This window comes from Ranitomeya imitator, chromosome 3 (genome assembly GCF_032444005.1).
Source record: "Ranitomeya imitator isolate aRanImi1 chromosome 3, aRanImi1.pri, whole genome shotgun sequence".
Lineage (NCBI taxonomy): Eukaryota > Metazoa > Chordata > Amphibia > Anura > Dendrobatidae > Ranitomeya > Ranitomeya imitator.
In genome coordinates this window covers 349,227,635-349,251,036 of record NC_091284.1, presented here as the reverse complement: position 1 = coordinate 349,251,036, position 23,402 = coordinate 349,227,635, and positions in this window count along the sequence as shown.

The window sequence follows — 23,402 nt, the reverse complement described above, 5'->3', positions numbered from 1 at the left end:
GGGAAAATACAAAACTGGGGGCTAAAAAAATTATTTTTGTGGAAATTGTTTTTTTTTTTTTTTTTTTTTACGGCTCTGCATTATAAACTTCTGTGAAGCCCTTGGTGGGTAAAAGCGCTCAAAACACATCTAGAGAAGTTCCTTAGGGGGGTCTACTTTCCAAAATCGTGTCACTTGTGGGGGGTTTCAATGTTTAGGCACATCAGTGGCTCTCCAAACGCAACATGGCGTCCCATCTCAATTTCTGTCAATTTTGCATTGAAAAGTCAAACGGCTCTCCTTCCCTTCCGAGCTCTCCCATGCGCCCAAACAGTGGTTTACCCCCACATATGGGGTATCGGTGTACTCAGGACAAATTGTACAACAACTTTTGGGGTCTATTTTCTCCTGTTACCCTTGGTAAAATAAAACAGATTGGAGCTGAAGTAAATTTTTTGTGAAAAAAAGTTAAATGTTCATTTTTATTTAAACATTCCAAAAATTCCTGTGAAGCACCAGAAGGGTTAATAAACTTCTTGAATATGGTTTTGAGCACCTTGAGCGGTGCAGTTTTTAGAATGGTGTCACACTTGGGTATTTTCTATCATATAGACCCCTCAAAATGACTTCAAATGAGATGTGGTCCCTAAAAAAAAATGGTGTTGTAAAAATGAGAAATTGCTGGTCAACTTTTAACCCTTATACCTCTCTAACAAAAAAAAATTTTGGTTCCAAAATTGTGCTGATGTAAAGTAGACATGTGGGAAATGTTACTTATTAAGTATTTTGTGTGACATATATCTGTGATTTAATTGCATAAAAATTCAAAGTTGGAAAATTGCAAAATTTTCATAATTTTCGCCAAATTTCCATTTTTTTCACAAATAAACACAGGTAATATCAAAGAATTTTTACCACTAACAAGAAGTACAATATGTCACGAGAAAACAGTGTCAGAATCACTGGGATTCGTTGAAGCGTTCCAGAGTTATAACCTCATAAAGGGACAGTGGTCAGAATTGTAAAAATTGGCCCGGTCATTAACGTGCAAACCACCCTTGGGGGTAAAGAGGTTAAGCTCTATGTAGAAAGAGGAAGTCTATTTTCCCTCTGTGACTCATAAGTCACTGCAAATGTAAATGGCATGGAAAAGTGGAGGAGCAGCTGCATCAGGAGTTGAAGAGAGGTATGATTTTTGCAGGGACAAGATACTTACTGTTTCCACATACAGCTCAGAAAAGAGAAGAATTAGCTAGGTAACAAGGCAAAATTAACAATTGTAATTGCACAGTGCTATATAATATGATGATAGTAAAATAATAATAGGATAAAAACAGATAGGTGCACTTCTTAAATTAATGGTATATGTTCTTTTTAAAGAGCAGGCCGGAGCGAGCTGTCCCCTCCCCCCAGGTGGCGTACGTGCAGGCCGCTATGACAGGGGTTTGGAGCAGAAAGGGAGAGGGTGGGGTTATGTTTAAGGGGAGGGGGTAATATGCATTAAGGGGGTTTATTGGGCAATGAGAGGGTGGGGTTTGGGGTTTGGCCAGTTCCTGCTCTGGAGGCAATCAGGAGAGACATACTGATGGCATCAGTTGAGCAGGTGCTGCAAAGGCTGCTAGTGGCAGCCGCAAATCAACCTCCCGGCTGGCTGGAGTCCCAAGTGGCCGGAATCCTGAGCGGAGGCAGCGGGGACGTTCTGTCGGTGGCTGGAGCGAGCGGCGCGTCTGGCCTCCAGAGCGCTTATCCCCAAATCTGCCTCGGCCTCAGTGCAGGTGCAGGAGCCCCTCCAGGGACCCTCCGGACCGAGTGCCCACCTGCAAGCATCCAAGCAGGGCCCGGTCTGGGAGGAATCTGCCCACCGCGCTGGGGCCTGTGGCAGTTGATAGGCCTTCTCCTCCCTCTCTTCGGGGGGTGGGGCCATCATGCGCCAGATCGTCGGTCGACGTCACGGTGGGTCGCCGCGGTGATGCTCCGGCCGGGCGGCCTGCTTCCTCTGCAGGCCTGAGACAATGGGGAGAGTCTCTACTGCCGCAGCGGCGGGCAGCACCTCCGGACTTGCGGGGCTGCCAGGCCTGACTAATGACCCCAGATCCTCACCTGCATCATCAGCCGAATCTGGAGGGAGCCGTGTCCGAGGGTCGGATGGGAGCGTCTCTGGCAGTGGGCCTGTGCCCGGGGTGCCTTCATATCAGGCCGCATCTGGATCAACGGCAGCAGGCCTGGACAGGGCCTGAATGTAACGGTCCTCATCGCACGGCGAGCCTCAGCTCCAAGAGGGTCCTCGGAGTGGATCGGTAGCAGGTGATGGCTGGACGAGTGGAATGTCTGTGGCTGGGGGGACCCCAGCTCCCCTGTAGCCTGGTGAGCACGACTATGTCTGTTTTGCTACTGACGCTAGAGTTTTCCCGTTAGTTGGGGTTGGTCAGGCGGGTGGGGCTGTGGTTATGGGTGAGCGTGCAAGGGTTCGGTCTGATTCGGGGAATGAGGGGTAGGCGAGCTGTTATCTAGCATCCGTGAATTGCTTACACGGTTGGGAGGTATTAGGTCGGTGCCACCATCTTTGGCGGCGTGGGTGGGTCCTACGGACTAAGGTCTCGGTTTGTCAGGTGGGGGTTCTTTGGCGCCGAGCAGGTCGTCGGAGCCTGTTTCAGTGTTTGTGCAGACTGAAAAAGATAAGGAAGGTGGGATTCATTTGGACGATAAAGCGCGGGGTGAGGTTTATGTTTCTTTTGAGGGGCCGTTAGGGGCTCATTTGACAAAGGAAGTGACAGAGAAGATTTGGAAGGATGAGTATGTGGAGATCTTTTCACTCCTTCCTTTGGAGAAATTTAATTTAGATAAGAGCAAGAAGGAGGATGAGGAAAAGCGGAGATGGCATCTTATTCTTCAGACTTTCGTGAATTGGCTACAGGAATTTGCGCTTTTGGCAAGCGTAGTTGTCGAAAAGGCACCTGAACATTGTTCTGCCTTATTTTGCTATATGGATTCAATAGGTGAGGCACATAGGGCGCATGGGGGTCAAGCCTCGCTCCGCTACCATGAGCACTTTAGGCAGCGAAAGGCAGTTCGTCTGGCGATTAGATGGTATCAGAAGGACATAGGTCTGTGTTTGCGGGTCATGGCGCCGACGAAATTTGGCATTCCTTACAAGGTGGGGCCGGAACTGCCGGCCAAGCAGCCTCGCGAGGAAGTTCTTCGGGATCAGGGGGTCAATCCGGACAATCGGGAGGTCAAAAACACGGTTTGTGCTGGCAGTTTAACGACGGCCAGTGCAAGTTCGGAGCTACTTGTAAGTTTGAGCACACGTGATCGCACTGCAATGGATCTTCCCATGGTGGTGCCAAGTGCTTTAAGAAAAAAGGGAAGCCAGAGGGCAATTCAAAGGGGGGTGACATCAGTGAGGCTGGACGCGATGGTCCCCTATCTAAATAGGTTCCCGGATAGGGAAAAAGCGGAGTTGTTGTTATTGGGTTTTCGCGATGGTTTTCGTATACCCACTCCTCCTTTTGGTATCCTTCAAGTTTTGAAGAATTTAAGATCAGCTAAGTTACATGCTGCTGCTGCTGTAGTTTCGGAAAAGTTGAATAAGGAGGAGGATGTCTGGACCTTTCCCTGTTCCGCCGCTAGAGGATTTGGTAGTTTTGCTGTTGGGCATGGTTCCGAAGAAGGAACCGAACAACAAGTTTAGGCTGATTCAGCATTTGTGCTACCCTCGGGGAAGGTCCGTGAATGACGGAATAGACCCGGAGCTTTGTTCCGTGGTTTATACGGCTTTTGACGAGGCAGCACGCTGGGTGCGTAGTTGCGGTAGGGGTGCGCTGTTGGCCAAGACCGGTATTGAGTCAGCTTTTCGTTTACTACCTGTTCACCCCGATAGCGTGAGGCTTTTGGGTAGTCATTGGAACGGGGGGTTTTACGTTGATAGATGTTTGCCGATGGGTTACTCGTCTTGCGCATATTTTGAGGCTTTTAGTTCTTTTCTTGAATGGCTCATTCGGGATGTCGGGTTTGGATTCAGTGATACATTTTTTGGAGCACTTTTTGTGCATCGGGCCGGGTCAGTCCGGATTTTGTGACATGGCCTTGAGAACAGTGATCTGAGTTACGGAACGTTTCGGTGACCGGTTGGCGCCGGGAAAAACCGAGGGGCCTAGCACAAGTCTTTCGTTCCTGGGCATTGTTATCGATTCAGTTAACTGGGAGTTTAGGTTATCTGAGGAGAAAGTGGTTGGATTGAGAAGCAAAGTGGCTCGAGCGCGTCGCTTAAAAAAGCTGCCATTGCGTGAGGTTCAGTCCCTTCTTGGTAAATTGAATGTTGCTTGCAGGATCATCCTGATGAGGAGGCTGGCGCCATGATGGGGGTTAAGGCCTCACATCTTTTTGTTCGCTTGTCTAGCGAGCACAAGGCCGATTTGGAGGTGTGGGACAGTTTTTTGGCATGGTACAATGGCCGTTCGTTGCTGATGGAGGATGTGGTGGGCAACGCTGATTTGGATTTGTTCACCAACGCTTTGGGCGGTGTTGGTTTTGGCGCCATATTTGGTGGCTGGTGGTGTGCCGCTAGGTGACCCGATGACTGTTTTCTTTCTGGGTTAGTGAAGAACGTCACTTTGTTGGAAATCTTTCCTATCCTGGTTGCTGTTTATCTGCGGAAGGAGGATTTGCGCAATAGAAGGGTTTGCTTTAATTGTGACAATATGGCAGTTGTGTGTGTTATCAACAGTTTGACGGCATCTTCTCCCCCGGTTATCAGGGTTCTTCGTCAGTTGGTGTTGTTTTGCCTGTCTTTCAATGCGTATATTACAGCGTCTCATGTGCCTGGAGTTGAGAATTCTATTGCTGACTCTATGTCTCGATTTCAGTGGGAGGGTTTTCGGTCTTTCGCCCCGAATGCGGAGGAGGGGGGTCTGAAAGGCCCACAGGAGCTTTGGAGTGTGGTATCCGGGCTGCAGGACCTTTGATCCATGCATCTTTGGCACCCAGCACGTGGTCAGCATATCGGTTGGTATAGAATGATTGGGAGTCCTGGTTGGTGTCATGCGGGGCTACTAACGCGGGTGATGATCAAGTGGGTGCCTTGTTGTGGTTGAGACGTGGTGCTGATGAGGGGTGGTCGGCAACGAAGGTGGATAGAGTTAAGGTGGCGTTGGCCTTTGGTTTTCGGCTTCGAGGGCTGCGGGATTTGACAAAATTGTTTCTGGTAAGGCAGGCAGTAAAATGGTTTAGGAGAAAGGTGGGGCAAGGGGATCGCAGGCGCCCGGTCTCTTTTGGCATGTTGGAACTGGTGGGCGCGCGTTTGGGTGAGATTTGTGTATCCAACTTTGAGGTGGCCCTTTTTCAATTAGCCTTTTCCCTTGCATTTTTTGGAGCTTTGAGGGTTGGGGAGATTGTGTCTCCCACTACGAACAGACAAGGGGGGCTTTGGGCCAGGGACGTGGTGCTTATTGAGGGTCGTTTATATTTCAGGATACGGCGGTCAAAGACGGACCAGGAGGGAAAAGGTAAATGGGTAGTTTTGGGTGCTGTGTGTTATGATCTGGTGGTTTAGGAGTAACATGGGACGAGCTCTGAAGGAAGTGGTACCTGTACTGACCGCAGTCCCTAAGCTCAACACAACACTAGAAGCAGCCGTGGGATGCTCCTCACACTCCCTAAGCACCTCGTCACAGCCTAAGATCTAATTACCCCTAAAGATAGAAACAGGAAAACTATCTTGCCTCAGAGAAAATCCCCAACGTATAGATAGCCCCCCACAAGTAATGACTGTGAGTGGAGAGGGAAAAGACATACACAGAATGAAACCAGGATGAGCACAGGAGGCCAGTCTAGCTAGATAGATAGGACAGGATGGAATACTGTGCGGTCAGTATAAAACACTACAAAAAATCCACACAGAGTTTACAAAAATCTCCACACCTGACTAAAGGTGTGGAGGGTAAATCTGCTTCCCAGAGCTTCCAGCTTCACTGAATTAATTCATACTGACAAGCTGGACAAACATAAAAAGCACAGAACGGATAAGTCCACAACCTCTGGACAGAAAAGAGCAAGCAAGGACTTAACTTTGCTGAACTGGTCAGGAAAACAGGGAAATCCAAAGAGATGTGAATCCAACCAGGAACCATTGACAAGTGGCACAAGCTGAAGGAAAGAGCCAGGCTAAATAGCCGAGCTGAATAGACAATCAGTGGAAGCAGCTGCTGACTGCCAAATCCAAGGAGCAGCCATTCCACTTAAAACCACCGGAGGGAGCCCAAGAGCAGAACTCACAAAAGTGCCACTTTCAACCACCGGAGGGAGCCCAAGAGCGGAATTCACAACAGTACCCCCCCTTGAGGAGGGGTCACCAAACCCTCACCAGAGCCCCCAGGCCGATCAGGACGAGCCAAGTGAAAAGCACGAACCAAATCGGCGGCATGGACATCGGAGGCAACAACCCAAGAATTATCCTCCTGGCCATAACCCTTCCACTTGACAAGATACTGAAGCCTCCGCCTCGAAAAACGAGAATCCAAAATTTTCTCAACCTCATATTCCAACTCTCCCTCAACCAACACCAGGGCAGGAGGATCAACCGAGGGAACAACGGGCACCACATATCTCCGCAACAAAGATCTATGGAAATCATTATGAATGGCAAAAGAGGCTGGAAGAGCCAAACGAAAAGACACCGGATTGATAAATTCAGAAATCTTATAAGGACCAATAAACCGAGGCTTAAACTTAGGGGAGAAACCTTCATAGGAACATGACGAGAAGACAACCAAACCAAATCCCCCACACGAAGCCTGGGACCAACACACCGACGGCGGTTAGCAAAATGTTGAGCCCTTTCCTGAGACAACGTCAAATTGTCCACCACATGAGTCCAAATCTGCTGCAGCCTGTCCACCACAGAATCCACACCAGGACAATCAGAAGGCTCAACCTGCCCAGAAGAAAAACGAGGATGAAAACCAAAATTACAAAAGAAAGGTGAAACCAAAGTAGCCGAACTAGCCCGATTATTAAGGGCAAACTCGGCCAACGGCAAGAAAGCCACCCAATCATACTTATCAGCAGACACAAAGCATCTCAAATAGGTCTCCAAGGTCTGATTAGTTCGCTCAGTTTGGCCATTAGTCTGAGGATGAAACGCCGAAGAAAAAGACAAATCAATGCCCATCCTAGCACAAAAGGCCCGCCAAAACCTAGAGACAAACTGAGAACCTCTGTCAGACACAATATTCTCCGGAATGCCATGCAAACGAACCACATGCTGAAAAAACAATGGAACCAAATCTGAGGAGGAAGGCAACTTAGGCAAAGGTACCAGATGGACCATTTTAGAGAACCGGTCACAAATAACCCAGATAACAGACATCTTCTGGGAAACAGGAAGATCCGAAATAAAATCCATGGAAATATGTGTCCAGGGCCTCTCAGGGACCGGCAAAGGCAAAAGCAACCCACTAGCGCGGGAACAGCAAGGCTTGGCCCGGGCGCAATTCCCACAGGACTGCACAAAAGCATGCACATCGCGCGACAAGGAAGGCCACCAAAAGGACCTAGAAACCAAATCTCTGGTACCAAAAATCCCAGGATGACCAGCCAACAGTGAACAATGAACCTCAGAAATCACCTTACTTGTCCATCCATCAGGAACAAACAGCTCCCCCACTGGACAACGGTCAGGCCTATCTGCCTGAAATTCCCGAAGCTCCCGCCGCAAATCAGGGGAGATGGCAGAAAGAATCACCCCTTCCTTAAGAATGCCAACCGGCTCAAGGACTCCAGGAGAATCAGGCGAAAAACTCCTAGAGAGGGCATCAGCCTTAACATTCTTAGATCCCGGAAGATACGAGACCACAAAATCAAAACGGGAGAAAAACAGGGACCATCGAGCCTGTCTAGGATTCAGGCGCTTGGCCGACTCGAGGTAAATCAGATTCTTATGATCAGTCAAGACCACAACGCGGTGCTTAGCTCCCTCAAGCCAATGTCGCCACTCCTCAAACACCCACTTCATAGCCAACAACTCCCGATTGCCGACATCATAATTGCGTCCCGCAGGCGAAAACTTTCTGGAAAAAAAAGCACACGGTTTCATCAAAGAACCATCAGAATCCCTCTGAGACAAAGCGGCCCCTGCCCTAATCTCAGAAGCGTCAACCTCAACCTGAAAAGGAAGAGAAACATCCGGCTGACGCAACACAGGGGCAGAAGTAAATCGGCGTTTAAGCTCCCGAAAGGCCTCAACAGCCGCAGAGGACCAATTCGTCACATCAGCGCCTTTCTTCGTCAAATCAGTAAGGGGCTTAATCACACTGGAAAAGTTGGCAATGAAACGGCGATAGAAATTAGCAAAGCCCAAAAATTTTTCAAGGCTCTTCACAGATGTGGGTTGAATCCAGTCATGAATAGCTTGGACCTTAACAGGATCCATTTCCATAGATGAGGGAGAAAAAATAAAACCCAAAAAAGAGACCTTCTGAACTCCGAATAGGCACTTAGACCCTTTCACAAATAAAGCATTATCACGAGGGATCTGGAATACCATCCTGACCTGCTTCACATGAGACTCCCAATCATCGGAAAAAATCAAAATATCATCCAAATATACAACCATGAATTTATCAAGATAATTGCGGAAAATATCATGCATGAAGGATTGAAACACAGATGGAGCATTAGAGAGCCCGAATGGCATCACAAGGTATTCAAAATGGCCTTTGGGCGTATTAAATGCAGTGTTCCATTCGTCACCCTGTTTAATACGAACAAGATTATATGCCCCTCGGAGGTCAATCTTAGTAAACCAACTAGCCCCTTTAATCTGAGCAAACAAATCAGAAAGCAAAGGCAAGGGGTATTGAAATTTGACCGTGATCTTATTAAGAAGACGATAATCTATACAGGGTCTCAAGGAGCCATCCTTCTTAGCAACAAAAAAGAAACCCGCTCCCAATGGTGACGAAGACGGTCGAATATGCCCCTTCTCCAAAGATTCCTTAACATAACTCCGCATGGCAGCATGCTCTGGCACAGACAGATTGAAAAGTCGGCCCTTAGGGAACTTACAACCAGGAATCAAGTTAATAGCACAATCACAGTCCCTATGTGGAGGGAAGGAACTGGGCTTGGGCTCATCAAATACATCCTGGAAATCCGACAAAAACTCAGGGACCTCAGAAGAGGGGGAAGAGGAAATTGACATCAAAGGAACGTCACTATGTACCCCTTGACAACCCCAACTAGTCACAGACATAGTTTTCCAATCCAGCACCGGATTATGTTCCTGTAACCATGGAAAACCCAGTACAACCACATCATGCAGGTTATGCATCACCAGAAAATGACAATTTTCCTGATATGCTGGAGCCATGTACATGGTCATCTGCGTCCAGTACTGAGGTTTATCCTTGGCCAATGGTGTAGCATCAATGCCCCTCAAAGGAATAGGGCTCTGCAAAGGCTGCAAGGAAAAACCACAGCGCCTGGCAAATTCTAAGTCCATAGGGCAGCGCCTGAATCCACAAATGCCAAAGGACGACAATGAGCAAATCAGGGTCACAGATAAAAGAAATTTAGGCTGTACAGTACTAATGGTAACAGACCTAGCGACCCTCCTAGTACGTTTAGGGCAATCAGAAATAACATGAGCAGAATCACCACAGTTAAAACACAGCCTATTCTGACGTCTGAATTCCTGCCGTTCTGTTCTAGTCAAAATCCTATCACATTGCATAGGTTCAGGACTCTGCTCAGAGGACACTGCCATATGGTGCATAGCTTTGCGCTCGCGCAGACGCCGATCAATCTGAATGGCTTAAGACATAGATTCGCTCAAACCAGTAGGTGTAAGGAAGCCCACCATAACATCTTTAAGGGCTTCAGAAAGACCTTTTCTGAAAATAGCAGCCAGAGCATCCTCATTCCATTTAGTGAGCACAGACCATTTCCTAAATTTCTGGCAGTATAATTCTGCCGCTTCCTGACCCTGACACAGGGCCAACAGGGTTTTTTCTGCATGATCCACAGAATTAGGTTTGTCATACAATAATCCGAGTGATTGAAAAAATGCGTCTACATTCAGCAATGCCGGATCCCCTGATTCAAGGGAGAATGCCCAGTCCTGAGGGTCACCACGCAGCAAGGATATGATGATTTTAACTTGCTGATCTGGATCACCAGAAGAACGGGGTTTCAAAGCAAAAAACAATTTGCAGTTATTTTTAAAGTTCAAAAACTTGGATCTGTCCCCAAAAAACAAATCAGGAGTAGGAATTCTAGGCTCCAAAGCCGGAGTCTGGACAACATAATCTTGGATACTCTGTACTCTTGCAGCAAGTTGATCCACACGAGAAAACAAACCCTGAACATCCATGCCAGACCATAAATCCTGAACCACCCAGAGATCAAGAGGAAAAAAAAAGACAAAATAGAGCACAGAAAAAAAAATGGCTCAGAATTTTTTCCTTCTTTTGAGATTGAGCATTTATTTCATTTTTGGCCACTTGTACTGTTATGATCTGGTGGTTTAGGAGCAACATGGGACGAGCTCTGAAGGAAGTGGTACCTGTACTGACCGCAGTCCCTAAGCTCAACACAACACTAGAAGTAGCCATGGGATGCTCCTGACACTCCCTAGGCACCTCGTCACAGCCTAAGATCTAACTGCCCCTAAAGATAGAAACAGGAGAACTATCTTGCCTCAGAGAAAATCCCCAAAGTATAGATAGCCCCCTGTTGTGAATTCTGTTGTCAAGCTCCCTCCTGTGGTCATGAATGGTACTTCGGCTGGTTCTGTCCATGGGCTTCCTCTGGTGGTGGTGAGTGGGGCTGCGGCTTCTGAGGTTCCTTCCACAGGTGACGAGGTTAATTCGTTAGCTGGCTGCTCTATTTAACGCCACCTAGATCATTGCTCCATGCCACCTGTCAATGTTCCAGTATTGGTCTTGTTCACTCCTGGATCGTTCTTGTGACCTGTCTTCCCAGCATAAGCTAAGTTCCTGCTTGTTTTTCTCTGGTTTGCTATTTTTCTGTCTAGCTTGCTATTTTGATTGTTGTCTTGCTTGCTGGAGGCTCTGGGACGCAGAGGGAGCGCCTCCACACCGTGAGTCGGTGCGGAAGGTCTTTTTGCGCCCTCTGCGTGGCCTTTTTGTAGTTCTTTGTGCTGACCGCAAAGCTACCTTTCCTATCCTCTGTCTGTTCAGTAAGTCGGGCCTCACTTTGCTAAATCTATTTCATCTCTGTGTTGGTAATTTTCATCTTTACTCACAGTCATTATATGTGGGGGGCTGCCTTTTCCTTTGGGGAATTTCTCTGAGGCAAGGTAGGCTTTATTTTTCTATCTTTAGGGCTAGCTAGTTCCTTAGGCTGTGTCAAGTTGCATAGGGAGCGTTAGGAGCAATCCACGGCTATTTCTAGTGTGTGTGATAGGATTAGGGATTGCGGTCAGCAGAGTTCCCACGTCTCAGAGCTCGTCCTATATTATCAGTAACTATCAGGTCATTCCGTGTGCTCTTAACCACCAGGTCCATTATTGTAAATTGTTTCTTGCTTTGAAACCTCGCTCCTCAGGTGACCCTGTTCAACAAGTGAAAATCATTATTTCTGTGTTGCGTGGTGACCCTCAAGACTGGGCATTTTCCCTTGCGCCAGGAGATCCGGCATTGCGTGATGTTGATGTGTTTTTTCTGGTGCTTGGATTGCTTTATGATGAACCAAATTCAGTGGATCAGGCAGAGAAAATCTTGCTGGCTTTGTGTCAGGGTCAGGATGAGGTAGAGATATATTGTCAGAAGTTTAGGAAGTGGTCTGCACTCACTCAGTGGAATGAATGTGCCCTGGCAGCAATTTTCAGAAAGGGTCTCTCTGAAGCCCTTAAGGATGTCATGGTGGGATTTCCCATGCCTGCTGGTCTGAATGAGTCTATGTCTTTGGCCATTCAGATCGATCGACGTGAGCGTAAAGCTGTGCACCATTTGGCGGTATTATCTGAGCATAGACCAGAGCCTATGCAATGTGATAGGACTTTGACCAGAGCTGAACGGCAAGAACACAGACGTCGGAATGGGCTGTGTTTTTACTGTGGTGATTCCACTCATGCTATCTCCGATTGTCCTAAGCGCACTAAGCGTTTCGCTAGGTCTGCCACCATTGGTACGGTACAGTCGAAATTTCTTTTGTCCGTTACGCTGATCTGCTCTTTGTCATCCTATTCTGTTATGGCATTTGTGGATTCAGGCGCTGCCCTGAATTTGATGGACTTGGAGTTTGCTAGGCGCTGTGGTTTTTTCTTGGAGCCCTTGCAGTATCCTATTCCATTGAGAGGAATTGATGCTACGCCTTTGGCCAAGAATAAGCCTCAGTAATCCAAAAAAAGAGAAAAAAATCCAGCTTCCAAAAACTTACAAATTTATTCAGGATAAAAGGCATAGTCCAGTCCAATCCAATAAATTACATAGTGAAGAGTAGCAAGCTACGCGTTTCGAACAATGGTATGTTCTTTCTCAAAGAGAGCTTTGAGAAAGAACATACCATTGTTCGAAACGCGTAGCTTGCTACTCTTCACTATGTAATTTATTGCCTTTTATCCTGAATAAATTTGTAAGTTTTTGGAAGCTCGATTTTTTTCTCTTTTTTTGGATTGCTTGCTCACGTGATGACTACACGTTATCTGTGCTTCCCCACAACACATGCCGACAGGTGAGCTGGTATATATTTTTTTCTTTTTTCTGCAATAAGCCTCAGTACTGGACCCAATTGACCATGTGCATGGCTCCTGCACATCAGGAGGATATTCGCTTTTTGGTGTTGCATAATCTGCATGATGTGGTCGTTTTGGGGATGCCATGGCTACAGGTCCATAATCCAGTATTGGATTGGAAATCTATGTCTATGTCCAGCTGGGGTTGTCAGGGAGTACATGGTGATGTTCCATTTTTGTCTATTTCATCATCCACCCCTTCTGAAGTCCCGGAGTTTTTGTCAGATTACCGAGATGTATTTGATGAGCCCAAATCCAGTGCCGTACCTCCTCATAGGGATTGCGATTGTGCTATCAATTTGATTCCTGGTAGTAAGTTTCCTAAGGGCTGACTGTTCAATTTATCTGTGCCAGAGCACGCCGCTATGCGGAGTTATGTAAAGGAATCCTTGGAGAAGGGTCATATTCGCCCGTCGTCGTCACCATTGGGAGCAGGGTTCTTTTTTGTGGCCAAGAAGGATGGTTCTTTGAGACCTTGTATTGATTACCGCCTTCTTAATAAGATCACAGTCAAATTTCAGTACCCTTTGCCACTGCTGTCTGATTTATTTGCTCGGATTAAGGGGGCTAGTTGGTTCACCAAGATAGATCTTCGTGGTGCGTATAATCTTGTGCGAATTAAACAGGGCGATGAATGGAAAACAGCATTTAATACGCCCGAGGGCCATTTTGAGTACCTGGTTATGCCATTCGGGCTTTCCAATGCTCCATCAGTATTTCAGTCTTTTATGCATGACATCTTCCGAGAGTACCTGGATAAATTCCTGATTGTATATTTGAATGATATTTTGGTCTTCTCAGATGATTGGGAGTCTCACGTGAAGCAGGTCAAAATGGTGTTCCAGGTCCTCCGTGCGAATTCTTTGTTTGTGAAGGGGTCAAAGTGTCTCTTTGGAGTTCAGAAGGTTTCATTTTTGGGTTTCATTTTTTCCCCTTCTACTATCGAGATGGACCCTGTTAGAGTCCAGGCCATTTATGATTGGACTCAGCCGACATCTGTGAAGAGTCTGCAAAAGTTCCTGGGCTTTGCTAATTTTTATCGTCGCTTCATCAGTAATTTTTCTAGTGTTGCTAAACCGTTGACTGATTTGACCAAGAAGGGCGCTGATGCTGTCAATTGGTCTTCTGCGGCTGTGGAAGCTTTTCAGGAGTTGAAGCGTCGTTTTTCTTCTGCCCCTGTGTTGTGCCAGCCAGATGTTTCGCTTCCGTTTCAGGTCGAGGTTGATGCTTCTGAGACTGGAGCAGGGGCTGTTTTGTCGCAAAGAAGTTCTGATGGCTCGGTGATGAAACCATGTGCCTTCTTTTCTAGAAAGTTTTCGCCTGCTGAGCGCAATTATGATGTTGGCAAACGAGAGTTGTAGGCCATGAAGTGGGCATTCGAGGAGTGGCGTCATTGGCTTGAAGGAGCCAAGCATCGTGTGGTGGTCTTGACGGATCACAAGAATTTGACTTATCTCGAGTCTGCCAAACGGTTGAATCCTAGACAGGCTCGTTGGTCGCTATTTTTCTCCCGCTTTTATTTTGTGGTTTCGTACCTTCCAGGCTCTAAGAATGTGAAGGCTGATGCCCTGTCAAGGAGTTTTGTGCCCGACTCTCCGGGTGTTCCTGAGCCGGCGGGTATTCTCAAAGAGGAGGTAATTTTGTCTGCCATCTCCCCTGATTTGCGGCGGGTGCTGGAAAAATTTCAGGCTGATAGACATGACAGTTGCCCAGCAGAGAAACTGTTTGTCCCTGATAAATGGACTAGTAGAGTTATCTCTGAGGTTCATTGTTCGGTGTTGGCTGGTCATCCAGGAATCTTTGGTACCAGAGATTTGGTGGCTAGATCCTTTTGGTGGCCGTCTTTGTCGCGGGATGTGCGTTCTTTTGTGCAGTCCTGTGGGACTTGTGCTCGGGCTAAGCCCTGCTGTTCTCGTGCCAGTGGGTTGCTTTTGCCCTTGCCGGTCCCGAAGAGGCCCTGGACGCATATCTCTATGGATTTTATTTTGGATCTCCCTGTCTCTCAAAAGATGTCGGTCATTTGGGTGGTTTGTGATCGCTTCTCTAAGATGGTCCATTTGGTACCCTTGTCTAAATTGCCTTCCTCCTCTGATTTGGTGCCATAGTTTTTCCAGCATGTGGTTCGTTTACATGGCATTCCGGAGAACATCGTTTCGGACAGAGGTTCCCAGTTTGTTTCGAGGTTTTGGCGAGCCTTTTGTGCTAGGATGGGCATTGATTTGTCTTTTTCCTCGGCTTTCCATCCTCAGACAAATGGCCAAACCGAACGAACTAATCAGACTTTGGAAACATATCTGAGATGCTTTGTTTCTGCTGATCAGGATGATTGGGTGTCCTTTTTGCCTTTGGCTGAGTTCGCCCTTAATAATCGGGCCAGCTCGGCTACTTTGGTTTCGCCGTTTTTCTGCAATTCTGGTTTCCATCCACGTTTCTCTTCAGGGCAGGTTGAGTCTTCGGACTGTCCTGGTGTAGATACTGTGGTGGATAGGTTGCAGCAGATTTGGACTCATGTGGTGGACAATTTGACATTGTCCCAGGAGAAGGCTCAACGTTTCGCTAACCGCCGGCGCTGTGTGGGTCCCCGACTTCGTGTTGGGGATTTGGTTTGGTTGTCGTCTCGTTATGTTCCTATGAAGTTTTCCTCTCCTAAGTTTAAGCCTCGTTTCACTGGTCCGTATAAGATTTCTGAGGTTCTCAATCCTGTGTCATTTCGTTTGACCCTTCCAGCTTCTTTTGCCATCCATAATGTATTCCATAGGTCGTTGTTGCGGAGATACTTGGCGCCTGTGGTTCCATCCATTGATCCTCCTGCCCCGGTGTTGGTTGAGGGGGAGTTGGAGTATGTGGTGGAGAAGATTTTGGATTCTCGTATTTCGAGACGGAAACTCCAGTACCTGGTCAAATGGAAGGGTTATGGTCAGGAAGATAATTCTTGGGTCTTTGCCTCCGATGTTCATGCTGCCGATCTGGTTCGTGCCTTTCATTTGGCTCGTCCTGGTCGGCCTGGGGGCTCTGATGAGGGTTCGGTGACCCCTCCTCAAGGGGAGAGGGGGGGTACTGTTGTGAATTCTGTTGTCAAGCTCCCTCCTGTGGTCATGAATGGTACTTCGGCTGGTTCTGTCCATGGGCTTCCTCTGGTGGTGGTGAGTGGGGCTGCGGCTTCTGAGGTTCCTTCCACAGGTGACGAGGTTAATTTGTTAGCTGGCTGCTCTATTAACTCCACCTAGATCATTGCTCCATGCCACCTGTCAATGTTCCAGTATTGGTCTTGTTCACTCCTGGATCGTTCTTGTGACCTGTCTTCCCAGCAGAAGCTAAGTTCCTGCTTGTTTTTCTCTGGTTTGCTATTTTTCTGTCCAGCTTGCTATTTTGATTGTTGTCTTGCTTGCTGGAAGCTCTGGGACGCAGAGGGAGCGCCTCCGCACCGTGAGTCGGTGCGGAAGGTCTTTTTGCGCCCTCTGCGTGGTCTTTTTGTAGTTCTTGGTGCTGACCGCAAAGCTACCTTTCCTATCCTCTGTCTGTTCAGTAAGTCGGGTCTCACTTTGCTAAATCTATTTCATCTCTGTGTTGGTAATTTTCATCTTTACTCACAGTCATTATATGTGGGGGGCTGCCTTTTCCTTTGGGGAATTTCTCTGAGGCAAGGTAGGCTTTATTTTTCTATCTTTAGGGCTAGCTAGTTCCTTAGGCTGTGTCGAGTTGCATAGGGAGCGTTAGGAGCAATCCACGACTATTTCTAGTGTGTGTGATAGGATTACCAAACTTTCCCCGCTCCAATCTGTCCTGAATGCTGCTGCCAGGATCATATTCCTCACCAACCGTTACACCGATGCCTCTACCCTGTGCCAGTCATTACACTGGCTACCCATCCACTCCAGAATCCAGTACAAAACTACTATCCTCATCCACAAAGCACTCCATGGCTCGGCACCACCCTACATCTCCTCTCTGGTCTCAGTCTACCACCCTACCCGTGCCCTCCGCTCCGCTAATGACCTCAGGTTAGCATCCTCAATAATCAGAACCTCCCACTCCCGTCTCCAAGACTTTACACGTGCTGTGCCGATTCTTTGGAATGCACTACCTAGGTTAATACGATTAATCCCCAATCCCCACAGTTTTAAGCGTACCCTAAAAATTCAATTGTTCAGACTGGCCTACTGCCTCAATGTATTAACCTAACGATCCCTGTGTGGCCTATTTAAAAAAAAAAAAAAACCTATTGTTTTTATTTATTTATTTTTAAATAGGCAATCAGGTTCCTCGCATCATGTTCTCATTCACTTTATGCAGTTAATAGCCCTCTGTGTCTGTACTGCTACATACTTAGGCAGTTAACTGGTTCATGCAGCTTTACATGAACACCCGAGCCTTACACTATGGCCGGTCCGAATGACTAAAGCAATTGTTACCATCCACCTCTTGTGTCTCCCCTTTTCCTCATAGTTTGTAAGCTTGCGAGCAGGGCCCTCATTCCTCCTGGTATCTGTTTTGAACTGTATTTCTGTTATGCTGTAATGTCTATTGTCTGTACAAGTCCCCTCTATAATTTGTAAAGCGCTGCGGAATATGTTGGCGCTATATAAATAAAAATTATTATTATTATTATTATTATTAGGGATTGCGGTCAGCAGAGTTCCCACGTCTCAGAGCTCGTCCTATATTATCAGTAACTATCAGGTCATTCTGTGTGCTCTTAACCACCAGGTCCATTATTGTCCTGACCACCAGGTCAGGACAGCCCCCCACAAGTAATGAATGTGACTGGAGAGGGAAAAGACATACACAGAATGAAACCAGGATGAGCACAGGAGGCCAGTCTAGCTAGATAGATAGGACAGGATGGAATACTGTGCGGTCAGTATAAAACACTACAAAAAATCCACACAGAGTTTACAAAAATCTCCACACCTGACTAAAGGTGTGGAGGGTAAATCTGCTTCCCAGAGCTTCCAGCTTCACTGAATTAATTCATACTGACAAGCTGGACAAACATAAAAAGCACAGAAAGGATAAGTCCACAACTTGTGGACAGAAAAGAGCAAGCAAGGACTTAACTTTGCTGAACTGGTCAGGAAAACAGGGAAATCCAAAGAGATGTGAATCCAACCAGGAACCATTGACAAGTGGCACAAGCTGAAGGAAAGAGCCAGGCTAAATAGCCGAGCAGAATAGACAATCAGTGGAAGCAGCTGCTGACTGCTAAATCCAAGGAGCAGCCATTCCACTTAAAACCACCGGAGGGAGCCCAAGAGCAGAACTCACAAAAGTGCCACTTACAACCACCGGAGGGAGCCCAAGAGCAGAATTCACAACAGCTGTGCTCGGTTCGCTTATGTGTCCCATTCGTTGTTGGCAGGTTTTTAATAGTTTTCAGCCATCCAGGAATGGACCTTTGTTGTGCCATGAGGATGGATCTTTCCTATCCAGATTCCAGTTTGTTGTGATTTTTAGGCGAGCATTGTCAGGGCTGGGGTTAGATGCTTCTCGTTTTACGTCTCACTCGTTTCGTATTGGGGCCGCGACCGAGGCGGCATTGGGAGGTTTGGCCCCTGAAATGGTTCAGAGGTTAGGGAGATGGGAGTCTGGGCATTACAAGAGCTATGTTAGACCTTGAAGGCTTGGGTTTTTTCCTGTAGGTCTGTATTTTCTACTTCATTGGTGTGGATTCTAAGTAGTTTGTATGTTCTAGGTCAAAATCCTCTGTTTGTTTGGATCATCGGCCACTCCTATGTTTATTGGGGAGCGAGGCGTGCGGATGTTCGGCGTGAAGGACGTCAACTCGGTTTTTCCAAAGACGTCGCTGTGGTCAGGTGGTTGGGTTTTCAGGGTTTGTGTTGGAATAAGGTTATGCAGGAGGTACATAATGGTGCTCAGTTAGATAGACCTCCTGACATCTTGGTTTTGCATGTCGGGGGAAATGATTTGGGGGTTCGCCCATTTCGTGAGTTAATATGGGATATTAAGCACGATCTACTCAGGTTATGGGTGTCTTTTCGAGATTTGCTCGTGGTGTGGTCTTATATCATCCCGAGGAGATGCTGGCGCCAGATCCGTGGATAAGATTAATAAAGCTAGAATTAAGGTAAATTGGGCAGTATGTAGTTTTGTTGTCAGGAACGAAGGCTTGGTCATCCGTCATTTTGAATTGGAGAAAGGGGGGGGAATTTCTACTGGGAGATGGTGTTAATTTGAATGCGGTGGGCATTGATTTGTGGGCCCTCGGATTGCAGAACGGTATTGAAAGGGCCATAACAGTCAACTGTTGGGGGGTCTCGGGTATTTGAGTGTTCAATTACCCTCGTTGTGGCAGTGGGAGGGGTCCTTGGAGTTGGTGCTAAATTGGCCTGGGGGATCCGTCGGGATACGGATTCTTCAGTTGGTGTAAAGTTTGGTTTCGGGTCTGGTGGTTTGGGGGGATCTTGGCAACGGTGGGTCGGATTCCCAAGTTTTAAGTGGACAATGGTAACCCTTCGGGGTACTTTGGTGCTCCTGAGCCTGTGTGGTAATGGCTGGGAGTAAATTATGGTCTGTTTTCTGTCCACTTTCTATTATGGTTTACCACCAGTTTGGAGCTTCAAGGACCCTCCCCACGTTACTTTACTGTTATGTTTGTATGTTTATAATAAAGGTCGCTGTGGCAAATTATTATCCAAGTTTAGAATCCTGTCGTTATTTGGGATGGGGTTTATCTGGTGGGAAAGCAGGGTTGGGGCTTAAAGGTGGGAGAGTCCTACCGAGCTATCGATCAATACCAATGTCAATTTACTGATTCTGCTTGTAAATGCTGTAAGGTTCTTAGCTCATAGACTGTATGGTCCATGTCTGCTTACAAGCTTGCTTGTTTGTTTTTGCATATTATTGCCTCTTCTTGTTCTAAGTCAGTTGATTAGTGAGTTAAATTAAACCTAAATTTAAGCACAAATGTAGTATAAATTTAGACCTACCTAAGAGGCCGGCTTCCATGTGGGGGGTGAGAGGCTGCAATTGTGAAAATTTGGTGAAAAAGCGAAGCAGCTAAACAAGACAGTTTGATAAGTCAGGAGACAGTTAAGCTTTGCAAGATATCAATTAAAATAAACGTTTTAAGTTCATTTGTGCTGCAACATGTGTCTATCTACGTATGTGCTTCATCGATATTTAAGCTGCTCCAGTCTTCCAAATCTATTGCCCTTTTGCACATTCTGTGCACTCCCTATATCATACTGTCTCCTATGTACAACCCAAATGCTCTTTCGACTCTCTGCTTCTGAATGACATCACCACTCTGTAGACTGTCCGGGTCATGCAGCATTCTGCGTGACCCAGAAGTGACTTTTACAGTGTAGGCCTATGGAGCATCAGAACAAGGTCACACAGATTTTCCTTGTAAAACAGATTTCCATAGCTTATAGAGTGAACTGGCTAGTAGTGTTGAGCCACCCCCTAGTGTTCGAGTCCAGGTCGGTTCGTCGAATTGGGGCGTGTCTGACGAATGTTTGTCGAACACCATCGAACTCTATTGAAACCAATGGCAGGCAAACACAAACACATGCAAACACATAGAAAACACCTTAAAAAGTGTCCAAAAGCTGACAAACTGCTCAGAAGACACAACAAACACATGGAAAAGTCACAATTACATATAGTAATGTGAAAAAAAAAGAGGTGGAGGAGTAAAAGGAGGAGGAGACACAGATATAGGAATGTCATGCCCTTCTAAAATCAAGAAAGGCTGGAGTAAAAATCTAACATCAGCCTACCAACACCCAGACGTCGTGACAAAAAAAATTAAAAAAAGGAATATCTTTAGGTAGAATGGCGGGTCCATTCAGAACACTTTCCTTAGTAGACATAGTGGTATCTCCGTTGGCAGTCAAGCCAAAAAAGGAACCCAATACATTCAGACTAATCCACCATTTGTCGTATCCAAGGGGCAGGTCAGTAAACGACAACATCGATGTGGAACCAAGCACAGTACTATATACTGTACCTCCTTTGACGAGGCAATCAGGCAGGTCAAGAAGTTGGGAAGGGGCACCCTAATGGCCAAAACAGACATTGAGGGGGTGTTCCGGTTACTACCTGTGCCTCTGAATAGTGTCCGCCTATTGGGCTGCTTCTGTGAAGGAGCATACTACATAGATCGCTGTTTGCCCATGGGGTGCTCCATATCCTGCTCACTATTTGAGGCATTTAGTTGCTTCCTCGAATGGGTCGTCATGGACGTTTCTAAGGGGGCACATATTATCCATTACCTCGACAACTTCTTATGCCTGGGCCCAAAAGATTCGCCACAGTGTGAATACACGTGGTAGTCCACCTGCGAGAAGGAGAGAGCTGGAGGGAGAGTGGACACCCAAGAGCCGAGGGGTTAGATTGAGAAAGGAAGAAGGCGGTGTAGCTTTCTTCATGGATGGGGTACTCTGCTGAGTAGCAGACACTGCTACTAGGCCCAAAGTATTGCCTGGGCTAGATGCAGTTAAAAATTAGTAATTAGATAAACAGGCGGTGTAGCTTGGTTCATGGGTGGGCTACTCTGCTGACTAGCAGACACTGAAGCTTTGGAGCAGACCTCTGAATCCCAGGACATAGTATTAGTAAACAGCTCTGCAGACTCAACCATCTGTGTTACCCCAAGCCATAGTGTATGCAGTTTCTAAAGGTTAAAAGTGGGGGGAGCGATCCTACCCACCTGGAATTGATGATGTCAACGTCATGTAAAACACAGCAAGGGGACTCCAAAAACAGTCTCCATTTTTTCCAAAAATTGGGGCACAGACACCACTTAAGTGGCATCAATTTCGCCAGAGTTTCTTAAAATGGTTGGTGAGGTGATTTTGAAAAATTATCAAGCTTTTAGTTTCCCCAGGATGACACAGGGATAGAAAAGTCCTTGCGGATTCAGGATTTGTTCATCTTGATGAACGTTAGTCTGTCTACATTCTCACTGGACAGCCACATGCGCTTATCTGCCAGTACACCACCAGCAGCGCTGAACACACGTTCAGAGAGAACGCTGGCTGCGGGGCATGACAAGATCTCCAAGGCACCAGTTGCGAGCTCAGGCCATTTTTCCAGATTTGAAGCCCAAAATGAGCAAGACTCCAGTTCCACAGTCATGGAATTGATGTTAACTTGGAGATACTCATGTACCATCCTCTCTAGGCGTTGGCTATGCGTCAGACTTCTTGTCTCCTGTGGCCTTGCACAATCTTGAAACAATTGGAAAAAATTGCTGTTACCACCAGATACAATGTTACTGTTACGGTTTGAGTGATAACTCGACAGTCCCATGGTTGGCAAGTTAGAACTCAGAGATTCACTACGTGCACCACTGGTGTTTTGTGGAAAAGCAGATGATAGATTCTGTAACAGTCTCTGCTGATACTCCTGCATGTGTGAATTCCTTTCTATGGCAGGAATTATTTCACCAAATTTACTTTTGTACTGGGGATCTAAGAGTGTGGCAAACCCAGTAGTCGGCATTACTTCGGATTCTGACAATCCGAAGGTAATGTTGCAGGTAGTGCAGCAAGAAGGCACTCTTGTGTCTTGCGCATCCAGGAGGACCAAGTCCTTGTTGTCTTTGTGGCGGCGAGGTGAGAATCATGATTCCTTCTTCTGCCCTCTCCCCCAACCTCGCACAACAGAAATATGATCAAGGTCTCCCTCATCTGATGAGTCTTCCATGCCCAGCGCCAGTTCATCCTCCACTTCTTCCTCGGCTCCTGCACCTTCCTCAACAGTTTGGCTGCTACCATGCACCCTCGGTAATCCCTCTCCCCACCCTCTAATGCCAGCAGCCTTGGTGCTGCCGACCGTCTGGACCTTGGAGATATTATCCCTTCCGCATATGACTCCTCCTGTTCCTCCTCTTGTCCCACCACCTGACTCTTAATACTGTTTAAGGTGTGCTCCAGCATGTAAATGACTGGAATAATCATTCTGATAATGGCATCGTCAGCACTAAACATCTTCGTCGCTATTTCAAAACTGTGCAGAAGGGTTCATAGGTCCCTGATCTTAGACCACTCCTGCAGCGTGATTTGCCCCACCTCTGGATCTCGTTGGCCCAGGCTAAGCATCTGAATATATTGCACCAGTCGCTGCAACATGTGCAGAGTTGAATTCCACCATGTGGGCACATCGCATTTCAGCCGGTGAACTGGCAGGCCCAACGACTTCTGTAGAGATGTAAGTCATTGAGCCACAGGATGCGAATGGCAGAAGTGAGCACACAGCGACCATGCTCTCTACAGAAGCCCATCTAGTCCGGGATAGTGGGATAAAAATTGCTGGACAACCAGGTTCAAAATGTGAGTCATACAAGGCATGTGTGTGACATTTCCCCGGCGAAGGGCCGCACCCAGGTCTGCAGCATTGTCGCACACGGCCTTCCCTGGCTGCAGGTTCAGTGGAGACAATCATTGATGGAACTCGGTCTTCAGAGCTGACCAAAACACCTCAGCTGTGTGACTCACATTTCCCAGACATCTTCCTTCTGCGCAGTTAAAACGTGGGTGGCATTACCAGACAGGCTTTGGGTGCAGGTGGAGGACCTAGAGAAGGTTGAGGAGGCAGAAGCAGTGCAGGAACTTATAGATACAGAGGATCGACGCGCAACTCATGGGAATGGCAAGACTTGGACAGCAGCCCCTTCTCCTGCTGTCACCATAGTTACCCAGTG